This window comes from Larus michahellis, chromosome 4 (assembly GCF_964199755.1).
Source record: "Larus michahellis chromosome 4, bLarMic1.1, whole genome shotgun sequence".
NCBI classification, from domain to species: domain Eukaryota; kingdom Metazoa; phylum Chordata; class Aves; order Charadriiformes; family Laridae; genus Larus; species Larus michahellis.
The window spans coordinates 57,277,382-57,292,199 of record NC_133899.1 but is presented as its reverse complement, the minus strand read 5'-3'; the positions used below and the strand labels follow the sequence as shown (position 1 = coordinate 57,292,199).

The 14,818-nt window shown below is 45.5% G+C and overlaps 1 protein-coding gene across 5 annotated transcripts in view; it reads right to left on the bottom strand.

Moving 5' to 3' along the window:
* The window catches only part of MEIS2 (Meis homeobox 2), a 177,222-nt gene extending 176,339 nt beyond the window's left edge, over nt 1-883 (bottom strand). For all 5 annotated transcript variants that reach the window (XM_074585019.1, XM_074585022.1, XM_074585024.1 and 2 more), the window contains exon 1: nt 553-883. The gene's annotated coding sequence lies outside the window, so the exon portion shown is untranslated. The remainder of the gene's footprint in view (nt 1-552) is intronic.
* Nucleotides 884-14,818: the final 13,935 nt, after the last annotated feature.

Here is a 14,818-nt window from a genome sequence, read left to right as displayed (position 1 = left end):
TGCCGGCTGCCTTATAGAAGAGGCTCAGTTTTGCGGCGCTGATCGGCGGGAGAATGAAGTGACGGAACCCGGAAGTAGTGGTGGCCATAGCCAGTCCTGCAGCGCGGCGGCGGCGGCGGCGGGGAGCGGCGGGGCAGCGGCGGGGCGGCGGCGGCGGCGGGGAGCGGCGGGGCAGCGGCGGCGGCGGCGGCGGCGGCGGCGGGGCGGCCCGTCCGGCGGAGCGGCGGGGATGCGCAGCGCAGCGCGGCGGCGGGGCGGCCGCGGCGCCGCGCGGGGGGAGCCGCGCAGCAGCCCCTGCCCCGAGCGAAGCAACGCGTGTAGGAAGGAGCGAGCGAGCGTGCGAGAGAGAGGGAGGGAGGGAGGGAGCGAGGGAGGGAGGGAGGGAGGGAGGAGGAGGGAGGAGGGAGGGGAGGAAGGACAGGGAGAGTGCGTGTGTGCGAGAGGGGGGGAGAGGCAGGGGAAAACTGCAGAGAGCGAGAAGAAAAGTGCGATAGGAGCCCAGCCCCGGGTTTGGCTTGCGCTAGGTTATTTGAGCGGCAAAAAAAAATATACCTTTCCGATCGACCGCGATGTTTGAGCGTTCTGGCGGGCGCGCTGACGAGTTATTTATTTAAGTCGCCGGCCGTCGCCGCTGCCGCGGACGGTGCGCGGGTCCGGGGGCACGGAGAGAGCTACAGCGCACGAGGGGGCCGCGCAAAGTTGCTCTTCCCCGGGAAGCGAGCCCGCTCCGGCCGAGCGCTCGCCCCTCCGCCAGCGCGGTGCGGGGCACGCGTGGTTTCTCTCCTCTGACCATTCATTGTGCTTTTCTAAAAATTAATTTTCCAGGGCATGAAGAGAACGCCTCGTTCAAACCGTGTTTGGCACCGCTCTTCATTAAGTGATCGCTGCTATCAAGCACGCTGTGGATGTCTTGGGGGGGGTGGGTGGGAGGGGGGGCGAGGCGGAGAGGCGGGAGGGAAGAGGGGGAAATCCCTTTTAGTTTTGCGATTAGGCTGCCAGGCTTTGAAAAGGGCTTAAAAACAAAGTCATGCTCAGCCTTTTGTAGGAGAGATCCAGATGTTACGTAGATTTTTTTGTTGTTGTTGTTGTTGTTCGCATGTTCATTTTGAGCGGATCCGGCGGTGAGCGCTGTATTTACGTGTGTATGTTGCTGGACTTTGCGGTATATCGCCGTTGCGCTTGTGGAATGTATGCTGAAGTATTAGCTCGGTAATGCCTTCTAATGGTAGTGCTAATTACAGTGGGGTTATTTAGCAAATTAAGTGAGATGATGCACCCCCCACCCTTGAGCACCAAATGAACTTTTCCAAGCACACACACACACACACACACACACACACGTTAATTTTGGTGTGTTTCTCTCGCCCAATCACTTTGCTGGAGCTAAACCATGCCTTACCTCAGAACAGTCAATTACCAAAGCTACCCGGGATCATCAATCATGGGGGATGCTTGAAGTTTAGGGGAGGAGCGATGGTCAAACTATCGATTGCTGCAGTTTTGTCCTCCCCAACCCCCCACCCTCGTTCACGGTCCCCTGCACATAAAATCTAAAACAGACTATCCCGTTAATAGTGGGATTTATCAATGATTATGTACCCAGTTGTGAATGTGGCCTCATACATAGAGGGCTTTTAAAAATACATGGCAGAAAAATATGATTTATTCGGATAGGTTTTGTTTGGGTTTGGTTTGCTTTTCGTGATGATGACGAGGGTTTTAAGGTTTTTTTTTGGTTTTTTTTTTAAACTTTAAGAAAATGACTCAAGAGGTAGTTATAGATATTTGGCCTGATTTTAATAGGCGTAGGGAATGAGCTCCAGAGGTCAATAAACCCCTCCAAAATGATGAATGATTGAGTACCTGTGATGATGATAGTGATTACCGGAGCAATTAAACAGTTTGATTAAATGAGCCATCATAACAATGATGTCTGCGGGAAATCAGCCCTCACATATAAAGAAAGATAGTGTGGAGGGCTGACAAACGCCAGTGGGCATTCCTGCGTGTTCCGATAGCGCCGAGCCCTGCAGAGCAGGGCTGTATTTACAAATATGGGGGGAATACGGAGAAAAGTCCCTCTCCTACTTTTAGCCAGAGTTGCACCCTGCTTAAAACCCGCCAGAAGCCGGAGAGCAGACCCGTGTTTTTTTTCCTAGAGGATCTCCTCCAAGATTAAAGCTAGTCCTAAGAGCAACCGAATTGCTGTGACTGACTTTCACGGGACTGTAAAGAGAGGTGAGTAAAAAAGCCCTTAGTATGTAGATCTCTTTCAAGCAGTGGTTAAGTCGATTCATTTCGCAGGGAAAAAGCCAGTCTTCTTGTGCAGTATTTTATACTCTGTCGTATAAATCGGTAACGTAATTCAAGATATTCATGGTAATGAATGCTTGGCTAATCCTTTGGGTGCGCGGAGACCTACAGAGCAGTAGGTTATGCAAATCCTTTCCTACTTTTACAGCTGTAGTTTTCTAACAGATTTTTTAAAGAGATCTAGTCATCGGTGAATGCTATTTTTCCCCCCCCCCCCCCCAGCCCCCCGTCCCAAAGATGCCAGATTTCTAAACTTAAGTGGAATCATTTGGTTGTGATATAGCCCATACAGCCAGCTTAGAGGAAGTGTTTTAAATATTTGTAGCTTCCAAACTTGTTTTTTAACCGAGGCAGTACAAACCCGGAGCCTTGCCTCTTGAGATATACAAGTGTGTCTCATTTCAAATAGTTTCGGTATCACGAAAGAAGAGGTCTTTCCTCATAACGTGGCCGCGCAAAAGTAATCTAGCTCCAGTGACGGCTCCATGTATTTGTTCAGACCTCAAGCTGTGGGAGAAGTTCATCAGTTTTCTTCTTAAAAAGAAGTTTTTAGATTACTTGGTTCCCGTAGAAGAAAGCGCTTGATTGCTTCGGGTATAATTTTAGACCTGGTTTTATTTTATTTTTTTTTTCATAATTCTATTTTTCACAGAAGTTCCTGTAGATCTCGGTTCTCTTGACTAAGAAATTGTTAGAAAGCAATCTAAAATCATAGCTGCAAAAAAAGCAGCCAAAGATTTTTGCAGTGTTCAATGCTGCTCCTTTCACTTGTTCCTTTTTTTTTCTTTCTTTCTTTTATTTTTTTTCCCTCCTAAACTAATTAACCCCCTGCGTTGGTTCGCCCTGCTGTGCATGTATGTAATCTGGGACAGGAACCAACTTTTAAAAATTATTTTAACTTGATGGAAAGTGAAATTTCATATGGTAAAAGAAGGGCTTTCATGTTCCTCTTGTGTCTTTTTTTCCCCGTGAAAAGAGCTGAAGCCTTTTTCCTCTTCACTATCGCAGTGGATTAAAGCACACAGAGAACATGGTTTATAAAGCGCTACAGTTTAGCCATTAAAAAGGAATCTCAATTTAGCGCCCTTAAGTGAAAGTACTCAGCTATTAACAAAGATGCTGTTGGGAAATCGGAGGAAAATGGGATACGTGAGTGCAGGGGGTGGGGGCTTCCACGTTCTTAGGTCATTTTTTATTTACTTCTCCCCCTGCCCAGCCTGGTGAAATATTTCTTCTAAAATACAGAAAATCGGGAAAACTAAATTGGCTAATTTCCATTTCTCGTGCATCACTTTCACAGCGAAGGCTGTTTCCAGGAAAAGTGGGAGAGACGAGTCGGTGGGGTGTGTGCGCGCGCGTTTGGGCTTTTTTCCTTTTCTTTTTTTTTTCCTTTTTTTTTTTTTTTTTTTTTTTTTTTTTTAGATCGGCTCAAAAAGTCCAAAGAGAAATGAGGTGTCCGGTATGGAAGTGCATCTCAGTCAACAGCCAGCTCCTTTTGCCGAGGCTGGAAATGGTTTTAACAGGCGGTAAAATTTCATCTTGTGGTGTCAAATTGGGGTCAGTTTGGGGTTAGCGCTCTCAGTGTCCGAGCAGGAGCTGTCCAGCTGTGTGGGGATTCATTAAGGGCAAAAGATCCGTTTCAAGAAAAACAATACAAAGACAATCAGAGGGCTAAAGATCCTCTTCAAATCGCATTTTACAAGTGCACCAGAACAAATATGGACGCTGAAACCTATTCCCTTCAAACTCCCAAATCGGCTTCTTAGCCCTTGGAGGGAGTGAGAGAGAAAATCCTCTAAAACTTAAGAAGAGTCTGTTTTCAATCAGCCTTTCCGAAGTGTGGCATCTTAGTCCTTTGCTGGCTTTGAGACGTGCCTCTCTCGCTCGCTCGCTCCCTCTCTCTCTCTCTCTTTTTCCACAGCCTTGCAAAACGCGGATGGCACAACAGGTAATATTTCAGATTTCAAGAATATATTCCACCGGGGATCTTAAACCAGTGTTTTGTACGCGCGTGTGTGCCTAGCGCAAGATTTCATGCAAATAGAAAGTTGGTGGGGGTTTTGGTTTTGTTTTTTTTTTTTTTTGGGGGGGGGCGGGGGGGAAACAAGGCGCTCTTGCACGAAATCCTATTGGACCCCTTTGGAAATTTTCTGCACTCCTTGTAGGCGATGCTCCGGTCTGATGGGTAATTTAGGATAGATTTACTTTACGGTTCCTAGCATTTGTGGAAAGCACCTATTGCTAATCTGGTTTATTAAATTCGCGTGGTTTAAATCCTCTTAGCGTCCCTACATCTGTTAGAACAATTGACGCCTTGCTACAGGGACAAATAACTTGAACCTTAATCTTGTTTGTAACTTTATTCAGTGTTTGTTTGTTTGTGCTTTGAGTTCAAGTATTTTTGGGTGATGCCATTGTGTTCGGAAACAGATAGGCTACATTTGCAGGCAAAACTTCCCATGGACGGGCTAAGGATATCGCGGGACAGGATGAAAAATTTTGAATATTTGAACTGGCATTTAATCTTGAACTATCATTCTAGGAAATGTGTCATATTTAATGAAGAAACCAATACGCCTGGTAAAATGTGGCCGCGGGATTACATCACCATGACTCCGTGGTAAAAATCCACGGGATTTTTTCTTTTTGTTTTGCTCGCAAGGCGAAGTGTGGGGTGTAAATAGTACCTTTTCCTTTTTACAATCCGGATTATGCTACAGTTCAAACTCCCACCCCCAAAATCGCTCTTTACCACACTTCCCTTTGCCTTTACGGTTGGTTCTTACAACTTGAGTCACTTTTTATTCGTCTCAGCCCACTTTGATTCGCCTCCGACTTCCCGCAGCTGCAGGGACTTTCGAGGTCCCATCTCGGGTGCCCCTGTGAAATCATGCACAGTTTAGCTTCTGCAGATCACTGGGTTCATTTAGCTCCTCACCCTGACCCCCCCCCCCACTCCTGCCAATAGTATACTTCACTTTTCAGCAATCTATTATTTTTTCGAAAAATCTTTCCAGCCCAGAAAGTCAATGGTAGCCCATCAGGGTGAACTTTTCTTGACCTCGACTGAGGTATGACTGAGATCTTTGGGAGCTGGATTAGGAGGAGGTTCATTTACTTACCTGTTAACTTCTCTTTTAACTCTCTTTCTTCCACCCCTCCACCCCCCCTTTTTTTTTTTAAGGAAAAAAAAAAAAAAACACACCAAAACCACGAAGCAAGAACGATCCGGGGGCTTTTTCCCTTCCCGAACTCCCTTTATCCCCCCCTCCCCCGGGCTACAGGGCTCTAACCCGCCGCTTGCGGGATGTGTGTGTCCCCCCCCCTCCTTCCCTCCCTCCCCGGGATGCCTCTCCCCCGGTGCGGCGGAGCCATCGGCAGCCCTCTAGCGCTATCTGGCGGGGCTCCAACACGGTCCCGCCGCCCCGCGTCGCTCCGCGCAGATCCACGCAGGGCGGCAGGCCGGGCCCTGCGTGGATCTGCGCGGAGCGACGCGGGGAGCCTCCCGGTGCAGGACGCGGAGCCCCTTCTCCGCACCTCCGCCTCCCGCGGGGGTTTTTGGGCGCTTGGCGTTAGACGGGAGCTGAGCTTTTATTTTTATTTTTATTTTATTTATGTCTCGGGCTGGGAGGTTTGTAAAAGTGAAGCCCATAAACGGCCGGCGTGCCTCTTTCCATCGTAAACCAGAAGGAGAAAAATACCTGTCAGGGGCTTCCCACTAACGCCGCGCTTCCACCAGGGTAGTTAAAAATCTAGTTTGCATTTGTTCGAAGAAGCCCGAAGCGTTAACAAAATCCATCTTTCCAATGTGACACCGTAACAAAAAGGACAGTTAGGGCAAACTAAATCGCTTTAGTGCAATATCAGAGCATCCGAGAAGCCTCTAAACTCTCCTCAGAGCTCTCTGTTCTCGCTCCCTCTAAATATTCACTTTTGTTCTCCAGCTGCCTATAAAACTCCAGAAGAGGAGCGCTCTCATTTTTACACTAGAGTTCTCAGTCCGGAGAGAACAATATCCTCCTACCTCTTTTGAAATGATACGGAGAGTCTCGCAACACACAGGCGATCACTCGAAGCACGAATCTTACACCCCCCCCCTTTTTTTTTTTGTTTTGCAAGAGCTGCTCGGCCCATTGTTTGAAGTGGGATTCAGCGCGCAGCCCGAAGAGAAAGGAAAAAAAAAAATAATAAAAAAATAATCTCAGGAGCCCGCTTTGGTATTGCATAGAGAAAGAGCTGACAAAATATTATAGCGTGTTTCCTAGAAGTACGTGATGAGAGCCCGCGGTGTGTTCCCGAAAGAGAGGGATTTTCCCCCCTACCCCCTAAAAAGATTGTGATCGCCTTTGTACGTCTTTCTTTTGATCCCACAAAGAGAATGCAATATACATATATGTGTTTGCTCTCCATACAAGAGATGCAAGGGACCGTACAATGGAATATACGGCCGGTTAGTCCTCATAATGCTTAGTTTTGCTGTAATTAATTGAAAACAGTTATTAGGTCGTCATTGGCAATAGCGTAAATAATTGCAGCAGATTTTTACTTAAAATTGACCGGTCACAGAGTGATAGATCGATTCGAGGTATAAAAATGATGTATCAAAACATCAATGTCGATTATTTGAAATATTGTATTCGAATCTTTTTATTGCTTCATCGGTTAAGTGTCTGAAAGTGCTGTGTTCCAACATATATTTATGTTGTCAATACTGTCAAAACTGTCAGTTTTATTACAGTGGATTTGTAATACATTTCGGATTTGCTCATTTACATAAAATGTCCACCCCAGATACCCCCTCCTTTTCCCCATCTCTGGAAATCTATGTCAGTTTAATGAAAGGATTCAGGACTCATAGCTGAAGAGAAAAAAAAAAAAAAAAAAGTGGAGATATTGCTCCATTAAGTCCAATTTAAACATCCCTTTGGAAAGCTTGGGCTATTTCTAACTTGCCATAAGAGGGAATTCCCCCCCCCCCCCTTATTTCCCCAGTAGAATTTAAATACTTTTCTACCCTCGCACCTAGATTAAACCCTTCAGGAGAACTGAGAAACTGTACAGGGAGGCAGAGACGAGGCAAAGCACACCTGTGAATGCCGAAACCCTCCCAAAGAGAGCAACAGCCCCCCGAACCGCGCACACACGCGCGGGGGGTTGGATCCTGCTAGAAAGAAGGAGACAAAAGAAGCAATAAATATGTGTGTGATCCTTTCTTAACGGTTTGGAGCCCAAAGGAAAAACGCAAATTGGAAGCGGTATTGGGCATTTGCTGCCCCCCTCGTCCCCATTTTATCAGGCTCTGACCCGGTCTGATTATTCTCTTTAACCGTAAGCGCTGACTTTTTTTTTTTATTAGCATGGTCTCAGACACCTCTCTAATTTTCTACGAGTCCCCAGCTGAGGGATGGAAAAACTCAGGAATAAATAAATCCATTCACACACTAAACTCTCTTCGATCGAGCAAACAGTGAAATTAGCCAAGTAACTTTATTCCCCACCCCTTTCGGAAGGATGAGGTTGTTTTAAAGGCGTTGGTAAGATGGACCTGAAGTGTGTGTGTGTGGTTTTTCTTTCTTTTTTTTTTTTTTTTTTTTTTTTCCTAGGGATATGTATGTTTAAAGAGATGCTGAAGAGATATGTGAGTTCACGGGGAAGAAGGCAAGGTTGGTTTGGGGAACGGCAGCGCGCCTGGCAGGTATTTTAATGACCGTCCCTTCCTTTGAACACTTCCAATTTCTCTGCTTCTTTTCATCCGGAATATCTTCCCCAGACCAAGTATGATTTCTGCTGTAATTCTTGTGTGTGTTTGTGATCCCTTCTGAGGTAAATTGAGAAGTAAGCTGCGCAAAAGGAGGAAATCGCCCCTGGGGTGCTTTGTTTACTTTGGTTTGTAAAATCCTGCTAGGAGATGGTTTCCTCAGTGTGTGGCAAGTGTTTCTTCAAGAAATTCATCAGCCCTTCTACAATTACTTCGAGCTCCGAGGGAAGAGAGCTGCCATCACTTTCTCACATCCCAAGGTGTTGCATGGAGGAGAGAAGAAAAGGCTGGCGCATTTAATTATAATGGGGGGGTGGGGTGGGGGGAACGGGGGCTGCAGAAAGCCGTCCCAAGCCTGTACCTGGAAAAGAAAAACCTGCAAGGGTATATTCGGGAGACGTGTGCCATTTAGAGATGGGGAAAAGTACCCCATCTTGTGCAGTAATTAGTCTGAACAATAAACATAATTGGAATAAAATCAGTTGGAAATTCCTGCGTTTTTAATTACGTTTCATTTTGTGGTAAGCCGTAAAATTATGAATGCCTCTCAATTAAACACTATCCACTTGTAAAGCATTTAACAACAATTATTCCTTAATCAGTTGGAATGTTAGCCACAAATGATGCTGTTAAACATCAAAGGGACGCCTTAGACGTTACCTTTTAGTCATAAGTAAGAGGATTAATTTCTATAATTAGAGGGGATAAATATGTGCATAAATACATCTAATTTTTTTACACGTTCTCGTCCTATCTGGGAGAGGCGCGGATCTTTGACATTGCCTGCACTCCTAGCTCTCCCCCGGCTCAGAGGAGGCGACCCCGGGCGCAGCGAGGTGCGACCCCCCCCCTCCCCCCGCCTCGGGAGGCCCGATCCTGCGCGCCGCTCCGCGCCGCTCCTCCGCGGGCTCCGGCACCCCCTCCCGCCACCGCGCCGGGGTCTCGGGATGGGGCCCGCCACGGGCACGGGGCTCCGGGGCAATTTGCAGCCCTCCTTCGCTTTTATTTACGTGTTTTTTGGTTTTGTTATTGGTTTTGGTTTTTTTTACAGCACCTGGGGTCTACCTGGCGTTTCAGTTCCCTCGGGGATAATTTGCTGCCCCCAAACGCAGCTCGAGATTTGAGATGAATACCGCAAATAAAATTAGCATGACCTTGATTACACCCTGTATGAATATCTCATTTACCTAATGACTTTATGTCACGTACGCAGAGGGTCAATTTCCTTTTAACCTTTCCCATTGCTGCAGTAAGCATTCTTTTATAATCAATGGCTGTTTGAATAATCAATTCACATTTTATGATCCCTGACAAACTCAATATATGTGTGCCTTGTTTCAGCAAAGCAGCCGGCCCTTCCCCGCGCTTTTTTTTCACGTCCGAAGAGTTTGCGGCGGGGTTTCCCGGCTCCCCGGGGAGCCGCCCCGGGCCGCGCAAACCCGCCGCTGCCGGGCTGGCGGGGAAGGCTGAGCGGACGCTGCGCTCCGCCGCCGCGCAGAGCCCCGCCGCCGGGCAGCCCTGCCTCCGCGGGAGGATGCGCCCCGGCGGAAAAGCGCAGGGCTCGGGGGGTCACGGCGGCGGCCGGCAGCCCCTTGCACCTCTCTAGCGCTGGACGCGCACTCTCACGTGTTTTTCCAACCCCTCAACCCCAAAATACGCGCTTTTTCCGCTTTCTCCCCTCGTCCCACTCGGTGTCCTTCCTAGGAATGTGCGTAGCAAAACTCCGTGGCCCGGGATCGTCCCCCCTTTTTGCCTTGGCCGGGACGGTCAGCCGCGGGGGCACGAAGTTCTCCCGGCTCTGAAGCCGAAGGCGGGCGGCTGCCGGCCCGCCCGACCTCCTGAAGGACTTCTGAGGGAAGCGCGGTGTCCTGGGCCACGTCGGCACAGGGGAAACCTTGAGTCAATCCTTGACTTGGATTAACCGTCCCGCTGAGGTTCCCGAGTCCCTCACTGCCACCAGCCCCCTTTATCGCCTCTCCCAGTTGTCTCCAGACTTGGGGCCGGGATGGTTGTCCCAGAAGCCTAGCCCTCAGCCACAACCCGAGTGCCGAAGTGCAGGCGGGAGGGGAGGGGGGTTAGGGCAGGCTGAACTTTGCAAGTGTTTTTTCTATAAGTAGCTCACAATTGCTGTGATCTATGGTGTGAGGCAGGAACCGAGACTTATTGCAACCCCGTTCCCTCTATTGGATAATTAATGCTGATTCATAGTGGTTTCTACCTACGAATGTGTGTTTCGTTTTTCTCTGCAGGGTCCATGGTTCTTTGGTATGTTGTTATTCCCTGAAAGGTAATTGCACTTGATATTCTCTCGGGGAAGGCTCATTAGCCAAGGGCAGGGTGGCGTTGCCAATCTCAGACTCTTTCAACAATTCAATGCAAACATTTGCCCCAGAGGTTTAGTACAGCACTCCCAGCTCACGAAACAGCCCTTGGATACAGCATTTCCCCTAAGAAGCCTTGGTTCTAAAAAGAAGCACACACATATATATTCTCTACCCAAGCAGGAAACATTTTAGTTTAGGGGTTTTTAGCTTAACTCCTCACTGTAAGCGGTCGCAGCTACGCAAGAGGATTAGGCATGTTGCCTTGGACTGCAGGACTTCTCCCGCCCTATTATCAGAAGACGTTCAGGACACAAACATAGATGAAATAGCAGAAAAGACACATCTCCCACTCCTCTGTATGCACTCCTTTACACTCTCTTAAGATTTACAAAATGCATGTCGAAAACACTTTTCCACTGCCCACCATTACAGACCTACACTTGACTCCTTTCTCACACATGCCTGCTGTCATCTCTTTGGCTCCTTTCATCTCTCCTGCTAAATTAATTACTTCACTAATGCAAGGCAATGAAACTCAGGTACAAGGTAAGTTAGGGAACACACATTACTTATTACATACTATTTTATGAAGGCGAGCCCTCTACGATTGTTCTCATTTTATTTTTTCCCCTCTGTTGTTCGTCATTTTGAAAATCTTATTCTTCCAATTGAATCTTGGCAGGTTGAGCAGGATGACTCGCAGTAACATTGCAGGGAATTCTCCAGCTCTCACAGGAGAAAATGGCCCCCACAGGACTGATGAAGAGGAAGCAGAGGGACAACATCTAGGCTTAACAAGTTCTCAGACATCACAAGGTTTTCCATGTTAGAATAAAAGAATCTAGGTATCTGCATTCATGGACAGTTCGATGGTATATTCTCCCTGGTAGTGGTGTTAAAGAGCAGAGACTGCTCCTAGTTCCAAACAACAAACCTTATGTCTAAAGTGTACCTTTAACCAACTTACTGTGTTTACATACCTCCATTCACTGCGTTTTTCCCATCACAGTTAGCCAATAAACTCAAAGAGCAAAACTCGCCTGTGCAGTATCATCACTGACTTTAATGTTAGTACATTAGGGAGAAAATTGTCCCGCAATTGTCACTACGCCACAAAAGTAGGTCTGAAAGACCAGACACCGAGATGTTGCTGGTTTTAATCCTCACTCATCAGAAGGGCCTTGCCTATTAGGGGGACCAAAAGTTCAAAACACACCAAAAGTTGGCAAAAGACCTCAGCGCTGCGAATCTCTGTCAAGAACGTTTTCCATGCTGACAGTCTTCAATACCTTCAAGCCCAAACCTGTGTCCCAAAGTCCTGTTGACTGAAGGAGAACATGAATGAAGGACACAGGGCAGGATTCTGCAAGGTGGTTTTGCAGGATGCCAAGTCTGCCTGTGTGAGGTACTCAGCTTTCCGGGTCCTACTGATAGTGAATGTGGACAGTCACCACCCTCGTAGTAAGGCCTCAGCACAAGAAAATATGAGTTCTTCAATTCATACTTTGGTGATTCACAGCCATGGGTTTTGTTTGGCACTTTAAGTATCTCTTGTGTCATGGTGGTACATTCTGCTTCTTCAAAAGTGTTTTTCAAAATGAGGGGGCTTTTCAGTGATGAAACATGATCAAGTTAATGTACTAATAGATTTCATTTTTAAAGTACATGCTAAATTTAAAACTTGTCTCTTAAGCATTTATAAACCATCACTAATAGTTCTATTGATCAACGACATAAATAGCTCTAGAAGAAGCTTTTCTTTGATGTAGATAAACATAAACAGCATTGAAAAAACAGCACACAAGTGATTGTCCTGTAGTCTTACCTTGAGGCTATATTATGATCACAATAAGACATATCTAGGCATGTGTCATACTGGATAATACTATTTCTTGGGTGTTTGAGGGCACACGACTTTACCTTGGACTTCACAACAGCTGAGACATGCCATTTGAAAGCACGGTCCTGGCATCACTGAAAAAAAGCCCTGCTAAGCTACATAGAGTTATTAACCTATATATGAGATATTTTTAAAAAAATCCCTTTACATTAAATTCTCAGATCATCTTATTTCTATTATTCATGTGCAAAGCTAAAAATAAACATTTGAAATAGTTTTCTCTTTTATGGAAGAGCTGATAAAACTACTCATTTGAAATGAACTCTTGGATGAACGCGGCCACGTTTTCTGGGCTCAGATCTCTTATTCCCAGCTGGGAACCCCACGTCAGATCAGGGCAGTACAATCAGTCCTCAGAGGGACAGTGCTCTTTACTTCAAAATATTCACCATGAGTAGCTTAGGCAAACAGTTTCCAGCCTAAGAGTCATTCACAATATGTTCATTTGGGCTTTTCATTTCATTACTCTTGATGTGTCACTGGCCACCTATCATCACACTTGCTCTATTTCCCAATAGGTTGGTTGAAATTATTTAAACAGGAGACTAAATGAATAGTAAAAGTGCCCAAGCAATATTCCTGTCTGTGTCTGCATGCCTGCCTTTGGTACAGGTATTCATCCAAAGCTTGATACTGCCCCCGTTCCATTTGATAAGAGCAGGATTTGATTCATGAAGGAAATGTATTCACCTAATACTCGTTCAAAGAAAAATCCCGCTTGCTTTAATGTTCACGTACATGATCGCAAACATGATCAAAACAAGAGCCATCTGAACCCCCTAGAGCTGCTTTGTAAATAGGGTTGCAGTATGAACCCAGGAACATAACCAGTTTTGTCACTGTAGGTTAATTTCAGCTTTCAAACATTACGGAAAATCATCAATTGCCTTTCTTCCCCCGGCCCTGGTTTAACTTCAGATCACTTCCCTTGGCAAGCGGCTTTTGATACTCGAGTAAGATGATATTGTTTGATCCAAAAGTAAATTTCTTTTTGCTGTTGTTTCCAGATTTCACTCATTGAAGAAGGTCCTGTCTGCAGCCAATATGTTCATGGTAACTGTTTGTTCCCGAAATAACCATCTAGCAAGATTCTTAGTATTTGAGAGGGGCATTGCTTTCATTAAATAATCCTCCATACATGGGAGAAACGATGCAAAGATCTCAGTCCTGCTTTCCTTGGGCACTTAGCTGTTCAACAGACTTTTTAAGGTTAACAAGCATACAAAGAACAGGATTTTGGACCCGCTGTGCTACAGTTATTACATTTCTAGATGGATTTTTTCTTGTTTCCTGGGAAAGGGTATATTGTTATATCAGTATTCTTAGATTGGGGAATTATTCTATCAGATTTACCACAGCCACAAACAGAAGTCAAATGAAGTATTTTTTTTTTCCTTTGATAACAAAGTGTTACCAGTAAACACTTATAAGTTAGAGGAATAAATTCTTAATTTTTACTCAAATCTGAAGATCTGAACTCTCCTAAAGCTTCGAACATTAGGATGCCAGGGTTTAGTCTTGATATTTCTTTCTGAATAAAATGCTGAATAAAACCGTTGCTGTTCCAATGAAACACGCTAAACAATGTTGATGTGAACTCAGGGGTAGAGCGAAAACAGTCAGGAAGAGTTCATGGACCTCATTCTCTTCTCTTCACTTGAGCAGGAGAAACTCCAGCAAATGTAATGGAGTCACAGTGATATAAAACTGTAGTAGGTTGAGGACTGCACAACTTGTGTTTAACGAGACGCTATTACTTTAAAAACAGAGTTTACTTGACTAAACAATCTGCAAATAAACACAAAACAAAGGGCAAATGAGACATATTACAAGTAAGCATGCATGCAAAAAAGGTAAGTGCAAATTAGATTTGAATATTCATGAGTCACAAATCATTGACAGTTTGAAATAATGCAAAACAGCTTTATAAATGGGGTTAAGGCAAGGGACACCAAAGAAAGGCATTGCTAAATCAATAGCAATTTGATTGTGCATATACTTGTAAATTGTGGTTACAGTTTTTGTGACACGGGAGAAAAATACCGCACATGTAGGAGAGAAGGGACACATAAATATTCTTTTTGAATGTGTTATATTTTTGCAATTCAGCATGTACTTGGAGACCTGCCATGTATAAAGTGACCAGATATCATTTTTTAATTTTTTCCCCCAAGAGAATTATAGTTTCCTTTGAGCATCCTATCTCCTGTGTTGTGTTGCTTAGTATGACAAAAAATTCAGTTGTCGACAATACCTGAACAGCAATACTGTAAAATAGAATAATTACTTACTTCACTTGACTTCAGTAGAAGGATCACCTGCTAATCAAAGTACTGTCATAAAATCACAGCCAGTGGAGGTTATCTACTTGTTTTAGAGAATTTAGTTCTCCAAAGTGGGAATCAGATGAGTTGCAAGTCTCGTAGCAAATTGCCGGAGCACAGGGATTTAAAAGAATGATAGCTTGAAGGATGGCCAGCCTGACCATTTAAATCAGAGCTTCTTCATTTTTCTGGCTGTAAG